General features: G+C 40.8%; 1 long non-coding RNA gene across 1 annotated transcript; it reads right to left on the reverse strand.

Annotated features, from left to right (window-relative positions):
• Positions 1 to 3,032: 3,032 nt before the first annotated feature.
• Positions 3,033 to 4,028, reverse strand: LOC148036180 (uncharacterized). The gene is made up of 2 exons (XR_015691010.1): positions 3,841 to 4,028; positions 3,033 to 3,537 (listed from the first exon to the last, which is right to left on the reverse strand). It is a non-coding gene; the product is annotated as an uncharacterized LOC148036180 (long non-coding RNA).
• Between the last annotated feature and the right edge of the window lie 8,768 nt (positions 4,029 to 12,796).

The raw sequence follows: 12,796 nt of genomic DNA on the forward strand, positions 1-12,796 counted from the left end.
AAGAACTTTGGTAATGGTGATACTTAAAATTCCAATTTTGTTAGATTTGTACTCTTGATGTGGTCAACATTCTTGTGACTACGATTGGTGTAATGTCCCCATTAATTTTTTTTATCTTAATTAAAAATGTGCATAAAAATTCCCAAAATTGATTTTTGTTGAAAACAAAATGATAAAGATTCCACATTTTTAAAACTAGCTCTAGCTATGAAGATAATTTTTAATATTAATGAGGTATTATATAAAAGTTCATAGAAGGAAGACTTGGGAAAATCTCCTAAGTTAAGCTTATTATAAAAACTATGTTTGCAGTATAGAAAAATAAAAAGAACTAGCCTAGTGAATAGTCACTTGGCAGTTAAGTAAACTTGGGTGACAACACTGGAGGGATGGATGACGTCCTGGGAACCTTTTCCTACAACTAGTAGGAGCTTCTTACGTGTCACCAATGGCACCAAGGATGCCTTCATAGCCCATTGCCAAGTATGCCAAGGTCTATAACTTGGTTGTTGCCTTGGTTGTGAGTCTTTGAGTGACACCCACCCGACAATTTGACGTGTGGTCCTTACCCATGTATTCATAAATTTTTATCTTCACGCTACAAAAAAGGAACCCCCTCTCTAGCATCATTGATAATGTCATCGAAAACACTAAAAGTAAGTGTTCTCTCTTTAACCAACCCCCCAATTACTATATAAACAGGGGTAGAGTGCTATGTCAAGAGAACAACCCTTACAGAAGTCTCTCTGCTATTAACGTGACAAAGCTTTGTTGCAATCAGCCTCTCTCTCTCTCTCTCTCCACACCTACGTGGGAGCATTGCTCAAATCCATCAAGCTTCTTCCATGGCTCCCAAGAGACATCTATAAGCCAGGCAAGGTCATGCTCGGAGAGCTTCCCAACGCAACGAAGTAGTCATTGTTGAGGGAACTCAACACAAAACTGAAGCGCAAGTTAAAGTTACTCCCGAATCCATTCAACCCGAAGGACCAATTATTCCACAACAGACTGAGGTTGCGGTCATATCCCGTAATCACGATGGGTGGCTGAACGAAGATAATTAGATTTAATCAATAAGAAATTTAATTTTAAGCTATTTTACTTTAAAATGAGGAATAAGTTAGTAATGTTAGAAAAACCCATAGGATAAGTCTATTAGAACGTACTTAAACTTATGAAAGCATGTTAGTATTATCAATTGCTTTTTAGGAAAGAACATGGGAATTGATGAGGGAGATAAATTCTATGTACTGCAAACATTGATAAGTGTGTTAAAATTATTTTATGGTTATGATTGCTTTTGGATTTGTGAATGATGAACCATATATCTTATGATTTTGTGCTTGCACAACTGGGCGAGTTGGGGATTTTGGTGGCTTCGGACGTTGGGATTCCCAACCCAATGCTGCCTAACACTCTACAGAGTGTGGAGAAACTCACCTGCGGTCAGGTGGGGGTCCTATGCTCTCGAGGGAGGTAGGTGTTTTTGGTTTTTGATCACTCAAGAACTTGAGAGAGAAAAGGATTGAGTGATAAGTGCCCTTGTTATGTAAGACGGCTCTTGAAGGCTCAGGAAAGCTTAGAGGGGCTCTGAGCAAGTAAATTCCCTATTAACCGCAGACAAAGTGCGATCATATACAGCCTAATCCTAAGGGATTGGAAGGTTGGTGTCTTTCTGCGGAAATACGGTTTTTGTACCACTCAGTGGAGTGATGGATCTGCTTGTTATTTATGAAATAAAGTATCTGATTTCCAAATTGTTTATTATGTGTTAATGATTAAGTTTAGAGAACCCAGTTTAACAGAGTAATAAAAGAAAGTTGTTTTTTATATGTCCAAACAACATGGTAGTAAGATTTGCTAATTAGAAAACTAAAGCAAACCCAATCAAGGAAAGTGGAAGGCTTTAATCTTGACGATTGAACGCCTATGGTTGGGTGAACCCGATAAGTCAGGTAACTTTCCAACACTAGATAGAGCTGATTAAATCGTGACCCTCCTAATATCGATAGGATTAGTTACCAAGTTTAACACTGTTTTAGGGGGGCAAGAGTTAAGATTTTACATTATGAGTAGGGGGATCGAGTTACACTCTCCCGCGGCTCTCTCTCTTTGAACCAAGTGCGGTGTTGATCTCATTCCTTCCTTTGATTGATTACAAAGTGGTATTTCTTAGGTAGACGTTAGATTGTTGTTAGGGGTGACTTGTCCACGCTTCCCCTGTGAAGTAGAATTGAGATTCCCATGTTCAACTAAGTCTTATAAGGTTTCCCATGGGGAGACTTGATGGTGATGTGCATGGATATGAATTTCGATCGACTGCTAAGAGGACTTCTCTGGGTCTATTGGAGGAGGCATCTCACAATTGGGACGTGTTTGCATGCAACTTAATTATTAGTTGCAGTATGGTAGGGGCAATGGACACTAAATCATATGCTATGGTGTTTTTAGCCCTACTACATTGCTTGATAATGGTTAGAATGCGGCTTCCCACTATGATATATTGTCTAATGTCATGTCATCTTTTAAGTTGCTTGGTGCAAACGCTTCTTACATGTGGAGGTCGGCTTGTGTATGCATGTGCTACCTCTTGAGATGGTTTTCATAAACCCTACTATTTTAAGACGTAGTAGAGAGAGAGAGAGAGAGAGAGAGAGAGAGAGAGAGAGAGATTTGGGTTGGCTGGTTCGACTGCCCACTATAAATACAGAGGCAAGATACAAGGAGAGCTGGACACATAATGTCTTTAGTGCATTAGAAGGTAGATCAATCCTTGCCATTTGAAAACAAATATTTTTTGTGGATTGTTAAATCTAACTTTCAAAACTTTCTGTTGTGTCGCAATGTAGGGAGATGTTTTTCAAAGAGAGATTTGAGATAATCGACACTTGAGATAAAGGAGAAAAATAGAAAGGGAAGAGCATTAACGCTGTTGTGCACCATAGTGAGCCCATGTTTAGTTGCGATCGGAATTAATCTTGATGGATGTTTTCTTCATCATGGTATGAAAGATTTATGCAAACAATGGGTGCAAAACTGCAGTACTAACTGCCATACAGAATTTATTTAATTCATCCAGACATACAAGGCTAGTTGCAGTCCATTGACACAAAACCTCGGTTTTGTCGTGACCACTCATTTGTATGTATGGCAAAGCCATAGGCTCTTCCATATGATAATAATATGAATAACAAGACAAAGTATCTTGCGACTTATTCATGGCTTATACAGTAATCATCTATAGTAGTAACGATCTTAGTCACTTATCGGCATCCGCATTGTATGGTAGTGATTGTGCGGAACATTATAATCATGGTTTTATGAGTGTAGTCATGGCTCTGTAAGCAGATCAGAAGTCACATTGCTCGATGGTGCCGTCGGAGAGATGGAGGGCGCAGCCTGTCTGGTCGGGGTAGCCATTGTGGAAGAAGCAGCAGTTGCAGGCGCGCGGCAGCTCCTGACCTGGACTGGAGCTGCAGCTCACGTAATCCACGACCTGGCATATGTCCGGGCACGGCCCTATCTGCGCCCTTGCGCCTACAACACACAGTATATTTATAATCTCAATGATAACTAACTTAATCAACGTAATTGTATCACCAATCATCCAGTTAATCGCTACGCATGATCATGTGAGGTTATAACCTACTCTGTGTGCGCCCATTTCATCGACAATCAATCGCACCAATTATTCATCGCATCAAATCATCACGGTCACACGATCAACGACGTGAATAATCTACTTAAACAATCGATACGGTGGCTATAAAGGATTCCTTGGAATGAGATTAAAAGATTATGAGCTAGTGGATACTTGATTGTGCACTGTTATTTAGTTACCTGGATGATCAGTAACAATGGTGGCAATAAGGAGGATCAGGAGCAGGGATTGCAGCCAGACAAAAGTCGGTTGGGTACGGAGGTTAAATGCGGCCATAGTAGCGACACAGAGAGAGAGAGAGAGAGAGAGATTAGGGTTGGCTGGTTCGATTGCCCCTATAAATACAGAGGCAAGATACAAGGAGAGCTGGACACTAGCCCAAGTAAGATCAAGCCGCGTGGCGCCGTGGTCTACTATATATATTTTTCAGGCAACAGGGCGCTTTGGCACGTGGATATGAACTGTCAGGCTAGACAGTCCAAACACTTAACTTGGTGCAGATTCATACTCGTAATCGGGAAAAAGAGACGTATTGTAGGAACATCCGACCATTACCTTAGTTTTCCAGTTTCCAAACTGATCGGCCAGTCCTCGTGGAAAACGTTTGTATCCTTATCTCATCTTTTGAAGGGGGGAAATCTGAGCATGCTTTTCCTTCCATTAACTTGAGATTAGCATCGTTGAAGACTTTCAAAACGCAACTCCTCTTTTGAAGAAGTAGAAAATTTGGACACGAATAGATTTGTATTTTGCCTCCAAAGATGCACGACGTAGGGGTTTTGCTTACACACCATGACCTCGTTTGGCGTGGTCTTTAAAACCAAGGCCCTCGACTAGGAATTTTCACACGCTTGAGTAGAAATTTTCATATCCTTTTCTAAAGGGTCATATCCCTTGAGAATGCTTCTTAAGTCTTAAAAATCAAGGCCCCATTTGTTATACCTCAACTTAAAAACACATAGATTCCTTTTATGGGTAGTAAATGATATTCTACAAAATCATAGCTAAATCCATGGAGTCATTAGACCTTCCATGGGAGAGGGGGTGGTATGCACATTTTATCGACTCTCTATTTTCCCTTGGGCCCACCAACTAGTAAGCTTGTCCTCCTATCTTCACTCCCTCCTCCTACTTTTATCTCTAAGAACTTTGTCCCCCATGTTAAGTGGGCCCCATATATCCTCTCCCAGCTTGGGCCATACAAAAGAGTTTCAGTAATGTGTACAATGCTCGTGTAAATGAAGGCAAAGTATACTTGAATCATAACACTCATACATGAAATAAACACATGATTGCATAATGAAAGCGACGGTATAATCTTGGCAAGATACTACTACTACATAGAAAATGCCTACACAAATCACGTGACCAAAAAAGAAGAGTACGTGAGCTCCACAGATCCAAAGGCGAGCTATAGATCCTCGCCATCCAAAACCTCGTCCCGTCGCCCGCAAAGGAGCATAGAACGAACTCTGCAAAAAATAAAACAAATACACATCAGTTCACCATACAATAATGCATTTTAATTAAATTTAGTAACTACGAACAAGAAAGATGAGTGACTTACAGGGCCACCGTGTCCATACAATCCGTCGATCAATGCACTGAGATCGTCTCTCTACATATCAAGTCTCTAGGCTTGTGGGATCCCGGTTTGTAATGGAGTACTGCAAAGAAAACAAAATACAACTGTTAGAAACACGATTGTCAATACAAGGGATATTGCAAAAAAATAAGCAAACAAAACAAAAGAAAAACTTACAAAGTCCTTGAGATATGTCATGTGGCTGCCATTCCCAAGATCATGGACCACTTCTGCCTCCAGATATGGCCTTGCTGCCTCGCGCTGCTATCTCAAATGTCCTGGAGAATCTGTAGCCACTCGGGCTTTGATGCTCCACTCTTAAGTGCCTTGGGTGTGTCCCATCGTCTGTGTGACATGTATGCATGCATGGACTCCATCATCTAGCTTGTGAAAAACCTATCTGCTGTGGTAGGTACCAGGAACTTCTCATACAAGGATACTACTATGTAGTCCTTGCTCCCCTCTGGTATGTTCTTCCAATGATCCAAGATGTGCCAACAAATTTGTTGGCACAACTCTCTCATACAAGCCATCACCCTCCTACCCTCATCATTCATGATGATGGCTCCTATCCTACCATCTACAAGGTATCCATACCCCTCTAGGGTATGCCTAAGATGTGTCCTCTCCCACTTGCGACCACGTTCCTAGGCATATCCAGGAGACCCCTGTACATCTGGTGTAGCTACAAGGGTAGTATCTCTCAGAGTAGCACCTATAGGGGTGCCACCTATGGACTGCTGTAGAAAAAGCTGGAGTGACTGGGGTAGATGTCCCCACAGGTGTGACAAATCCCATAGGTGTGTAAAAATTACACAGCACAATGAACAAAATCTGAGAAAGAGATAGAAATAGAGAGTACATAATAGATAAGAGGGGAATTAGAAACTTTCTTTAGCTCCAAACAACCGATACGAGATGGCTCTATCCACCCGAGCACTTTCATAGTGAAGCTTAGATGGCAATCTAGAGAGAAGATAGGTGAAGAGCTTAAGGCTAGCTGGAATAACTATAACTGGGTGAAAGATAGATGATCGATGGTTGTGAAGGGGTTTAGCTTTCATAACCTGTGAAGGCGGTTAGGTCAGTGTGACTGACCTACCATATGAGCCTCCACTAGTCGGCTAGGGAATATTTCCTTTACTGTACTCCCTTATCCTGCAACTCGATGCAATGTGCCTCGAGTTGCTACTAGCTTAACTACTCAGTTCAACCCAAAGATTAGACCCACAATGGTCACCTTTTTCACCATCCGGTCACATAGACTTCATCTAATATACAAGTCAGGACTCAACCAGTGTCCGGGCTCACATTTGGCTTCTCCTCATAATGGAGGCCTTACAACTTTGAGCACCATGGATCATTGGTGACACCTTATGAGGGTGGGGCATTGAGCATATCTAACACCCCCCCTCAATGTCCACCCATAAGTGAACTATCTCCTCGACCCAATGCTAAGTCTCTAAAGATGAACTTGAACCAGATCCTTCGTAAGTGCTTTGGTGAAGATATCTGCTCTATTATCCTCTGTTGGACAGTAGACCAGTTCCATTATCCTATCCTCCATCAAATCACACACATAGTGATACTGGATCTCTATATGTTTGGTGCGTGCATAAAACACTGGATTTTTGGCAATGGCAATGCAACTCTAATTGTCACATCACAGCACATTTGTTCTTCATCTTGCACTTCCATATGCCATAGGATCCTTCTCAACTATACTACTTCACATGCAACAAAACAAGCTACCTTGTACTTTGCTTCGGTAGAAGACAATGCAACTATTGGCTGCTTCTTACTAATCCAAGAGAAAATTACTGAACCCAAAGAGAAATAATAACTAGAAACTGACTTCCTGGAATCACTGTCTCCTGCCCAATCTAAGTCACAATTCCCCACAAGAGAAGTTTTGGAATTATATGTGATACTATAGTCAAGAGTTTCCTTCAAGTATCTAAGCACCCACATCCCAGCCTTCCAATGACTCTCATGAGGCTTGTTTGAGAACTTGCTCAAAACACCAACAACAAAACTGATATTTGGCTTGGTGTTACACAAGTAGATCAAACTCTCGACCATCCTTCTGTACCTTCCAATGTCTGCTAGTGATGATGTATCCTCAACGTATAACTTTGTGTTCACCTCCATAGGTGTAGCTATCTCCTTGCACTCGGTCATGCCAAATGCCTTCAAGATCTCCCATGCATACTTCTTCTGAGAGATGAATATCTTTCTTGGCTCTTGCCAGACTTCAATTCCCAAACAATAGTGCAGCAAGCTATTGTCAACAAGTGTTACACATTCTTTAAACTTACCAAAAGCTTGAGCCTTATCACGAAGGAAGTACACCCACATCTTCCTACTGTAGTCATTGACAATCAACATAAAATAAGAAGATCCCCCCAAGGCCCGTATAGGCATCTTTCCACGCAAGTGAACATGCACCAACTCTAGAGAAGCATGTGCTCTATTCTTGCTTTCTTGTGGAAATGCCTTTCTCTATTGCTTGCCCATCATACAAGCTTCACATGGTTCCTTCAATTCAGTCATTGCAGGTAGGTGAGCAACCATACCTTGCTTGTGTATCTCCTTCAACACTGCAAATCCAATGTGTCCAAACCTTTCATGCAAAAGCTTACTTGTGCCCACTCGAACGCTAGTTGTAAGAGCACTTAGCTCATATAGGTTATTCCTTCTTTCCCCTTTGCCAACAACTTTACCATCACTGTCAAGAATTTCTACACTTGTCTTCTTGAACCTCACTTCATGACCAAGATCAGTTATGGTAGCAACTGATAACAGATTTCTCCTAGTTTTGGGAATATACAACACATTTGAAAGCTTTTTGACATCATCATTTGCAGCAACGAATGAAATAGTACCTGTGCTTGCAGTAGGGAAATTTGCATCATTTCCAACCATCACAGTGATGGATTCTTATAGAGACTGCATAAAAATATATAGACATTTCTTGTTGGTCATGTGACGGGAGACCCCACTATCCAACACCCATGAGTCAGTGGTAGATTTTTCTTGCGCCGAGGAGCACACCTCCACAATGGTCGCCATGAATAACTCCAACTCTACGTCAGCTGTATTGGTTGTCTCTTTCCATTTACTTTTAAGGGTACCATTCTTTTCATCTGCCTTCTTAACACGACAATCTATGATTACAGGTCCTTTCTTCTTGCAGTAGAAGCACTCTACTTGAAACTTCTTCTTACTGCCCTTCTTCTTTTTGTCACCATCATTTTTTGTGGAGGAACCACCTTTGCCTTTTGCATTGGTAGAGAATGCAGCATCTTCATTGCTGCTTCCTTCTCGGGCTTTCAACCTCAACTCCTTCTCCAACAATAATGCACAAATCAAAGCTTGAGGTCTCACTTGAGCATTAAGGGCAATTACTAGTCCATCAAACTTTTGTGGAAAAATCCGAAGACTCCTCTGAGCTAGCTCCTCGCTAGTCTATTATGTCCGAGCACCAGTCATCTGGTCGTGCAGATTCTTAATCCGAGTGATGAATGCTTCAGTTGTTTCTCCTTCAACAAACTTCTCCGATGCTAGTTGATTCTCCAAGTTTTGAATCCTTGTTTGGTTTCGTATTTCATATTGACTCCTCAGTACATTCCAAGCCTATGATGCTTTGGTTGAATGCTAAATCAAAGTCAAAATACTGTCAGAAGAACAGCTTGTAACTAAGGCAGACAATGAATCTGCATTCCTTTGTTTTCAAGCTCGTAGAAGATTTGCATTCGAAGGAATCATCACACTTGGATTTGATGGGTGTGGGATAGGCTCTGGTTCTACATCAGACCCCAGCACAGTCTCCAAAAGCTCATAAGAATCAAGGATAGTTGTAATTTTGAACTTCCATAAGGTATAGTTTATACCATCTAACTTTCCTTCGTTGAAGGTTGGTGGACGAATCCTCAGTGTTTGAATAGCTAGTAGAGTAGCACCACCTCCTACATCGCTTCTTGATGTGCCAAAACCACTTCCGAAAGAAGACATTGTTCCTCTTTGCTATTGAAGCCTTTGCCTCTTGTGCACTCTTCGATCCCTAGAGCCTCCTAGGCTCTGATACCATGTAAAAATGACACGTCGCAGTGAACAGAATCTGAGAAAGAGATAGGGATAAAGAGTACACAACAAATAAGAGAAGAATTAGAAAATTTCTTTAGCTCTAAACAATTGATACATAGATGGCTCTGTATGTCCACCCGTGTGCTTCCACAGTGAAGCTTAGATGGCGATCTAGACAGAAGATAGGTGAACAGCTTAAGGCTACCCGGAACAACTCTAACTGGGGGAAAGATAGAAGATGGATGGTTGTGAAGGGGTTTAGCTTTTATAGCCCGCGAAGGCGGTTACGTTGGCATGACCGACCTACCATATGAGCCTTCACTAGTCGGCCAGGGAATATTCCCTTTACCATACTCCTTTACCCCCCAACTCGATACAATGTGCCTGGAGTTGCTACCAGCTTAACTACTCAGTCGAACCCAAATATTAGACCCACAATGGTCACCTTTTTTGCCATCTGGTCACATAGACCTCATCTGATATACAAGTCAGGACTCAACCAATGTCTGGGCTCACATTTGGCTTCTCTTCATAATGGGGGCCTTACAACTTTGAGCACCATGGATCATTGGTGGTACCTTATGAGGATGGGGCATTTAGGGTATCTAAGAAGGTAATGCAACTCCAGAAGAACAACGAGATGGAAACACTACAACAACCACCTAAGCCATGCTCTCTCGAAATGCCACGAGAACGAGGAGTAGCACCTTCATCCTAAGCCGACCATGGGCTCACTAACTACATCCATGTCTCCGCAACATCCCCCAAAACCACTCCCTCCGTCTAGCCCAAGTCTGGAGCGTTGACCATTGGCTTGCAGAGCATGTTTGGATGGCACATTGTCCTAATTGAGGGACTTGCCATGCTACATATCCCATCCTTTCTATCTATCTAATACAATACTACTAAATGGCAATGGGCATGATTGGTGAAAAGATATTAGTATATGTACATGATCAACCTATTGTTTTATTGCTTGTAGTATGAAAAAATAATCATCAAATCGAGAGAGCACGAAGTGCCATTTCTATGACATATAAGTAGGTTGTCACCATTGATGAGTTGGACCGCAATACCATGACAAGTAGTGATAACCAAGTAGTAGCACGCAAGATATATTTCTATGATGTGAGAGGTGTGATAATGATGGTAACATAAGGGGTTGAGACAAAAGACACTTGATTTTGTCATTTAGGCCAAACAAGCAATTGGTTTGATTACTACATTGCCAAATGGTAGAATTCCAATGCGTTACAATAGAGTTGAGCATATGAGAATTTATATTATCTACAAAGATATACTTAGATTCCTTCTCTCTCCTCATTCAAGAAGTCTTTTTCAACCAAATTTTATATTAAAAAAGGAGTTAGTTACGGGAGTGTGGTGCTTCGTTTTCAATACAAAATGATTAGTAGATACGAGGTAATTGATTTTTTAATTGAGAGCAAGGAAAATGAAAATTTGGAAGTTCCTTTTAAGATATTTTGGGGATTTTTTATATCCTATCTTTTGGTCAATAAACAATCCAACTAGTCAAATTTCATGTTTTTTGGAGATGTTTTTGGAGGCAAAATAGAAATATCTAAAATACGAAAAGTTTTGGATATCCCTATCCTCTGAGCTATTTCCCCCCATATCTATACTTTGTCATCGCTCTATTGTGACCTCTTCTTTGTGTTTATGCAACCTTCATTAACAGAGTGAATTACTTACACCCACCTTTTCCTTGGCACCTTTGTGTGCCTCTCTGTGCATCTCCACTCTACCTCTTGTGAGAACCAAGTAGGCTCCCCATTTCTATTAATAGTAAAATGAATATAGGAAAGAAAGAGTTGCATATTGAGGTAGAGATTGAACATTTCCCATTATTCAAAAGAACCCTGCGTACCAGTGTCAACCCTCAGGTTTTGGAGAGTTACAAGCAAATGGGATTGAAACATGTGGATTTGTGGGTTGATGGGGGAATCTACCCAATTGACCCCTTAAAAAATAGACCTCCAACTTTCTCAGGAATCATAAATTTACTAAAGTATGTGTGCAAGGGTGAAAATGGATTACTTGGTTATACTAGGCGGCTCAATGATCAGGCATTCAAAGTATTTACAACTTGCCAAGCAAACATAAAAAATTGCCATGATGTGATCGCTGCACATCAACTTCATATACAACAGCTCATAGGACAAGTGGTACAACTGAATGACACTATAACTCAACAAAAAAATCAAATTATTTCAATGCAAGACACTATCCATGACATTGGTATCTCATATGAGGAGGCAAAGGCACAATTGGAGGACTTGAGAAAGATCAACATCAAGCTAACAGAGGAGGACAAACGAAAGAAGAAGCCAATCAATGAGTTAATTGTGAATAGTGGCCAATGGAAGCGACGTATCAAAGCATGTAAGGTAGGTCAGAAAGAGAACCTAGGTGAGGGTGAGGTCGAATCATATATTAGTAGATTGCTGAAGGCAAGTACATTGGAAAATTCTTTGAGCAATCCTAAGTTTAAGGCTGTGAAGGAAAAGGTGATTGAGTGTACATTAAAAGATGTGTCAAATGAGTTCTCGGTTGTGGATGCATAATCTATTTATTGAATTTCACCGAACTTAACAATTACTATTTAGATTTGAACAAGGTGGAGTTGGCAATGGTAATGTACTACAATATGTCTATTGAGGTATGTAATGGTAAATTGCAGTTTTTTATAAAATTAGATGAAAGTGAGATTGTCAAAGGAGTAAAGATTGAAAGAGTTAGTGTATAACTCTAATGAATAGGGCTTTACAATTCGACAAGAATAACCCAGGGAACTTTCGTGTTCAATCTGAGGGCCATGTATGGTGGCTCGCTATATTTGAAGTTCGTAAGCAAACATTTGAGGTACTGCAGCTATTCTTTATGCACATAAGCATTCCAAGCATCATCGATTGTCAGGAACGTGGTGAGACACTCTTGGTTGAAGGGTATGGTCAATACTTGGTTGAATGGAATCTTACAGGAGACTTGAAAACTTTAAAATGCATGTGTGGAATCTCAAATGGTGCAAATACAAAGAATCCATGCCTACATTACTTGACAGAGAGGGTGAAAGGAAAGGACGGAAAGAAGAACTGACAAAAGATGATAAGTGCTGCACGAACACACAATCGAGAAGATTCCACTTGGAAGTCCATCTTCAACATTCCCTTGGATTATATTCACATTTGTTCATTGCATGCTTTTGTCAGAATCATGGAGAAACGTGTATATGAATACATTTTCTTTGCTTATAGGATGCAACCAGAAAAAGAAGCCATTGCAACGTGTAGGAATGTGGAGTGAGTGCTATCAGAAATTGGGCTACACAAGCATCAAGTGACGATTGAAAAAGATGAGAAGAGATCAAGAAAATTTGGTAACTTGCCAAAAAAGCCTTGCTTTGGAGGAGAAAATGCTAGGAAGTTTCTCTCAATACCCATCAA

Source organism: Lygodium microphyllum, chromosome 5 (genome assembly GCF_053477565.2).
Source record: "Lygodium microphyllum isolate KBCC chromosome 5, Lygodium_microphyllum_v1.1.10, whole genome shotgun sequence".
NCBI lineage: Eukaryota > Viridiplantae > Streptophyta > Polypodiopsida > Schizaeales > Lygodiaceae > Lygodium > Lygodium microphyllum.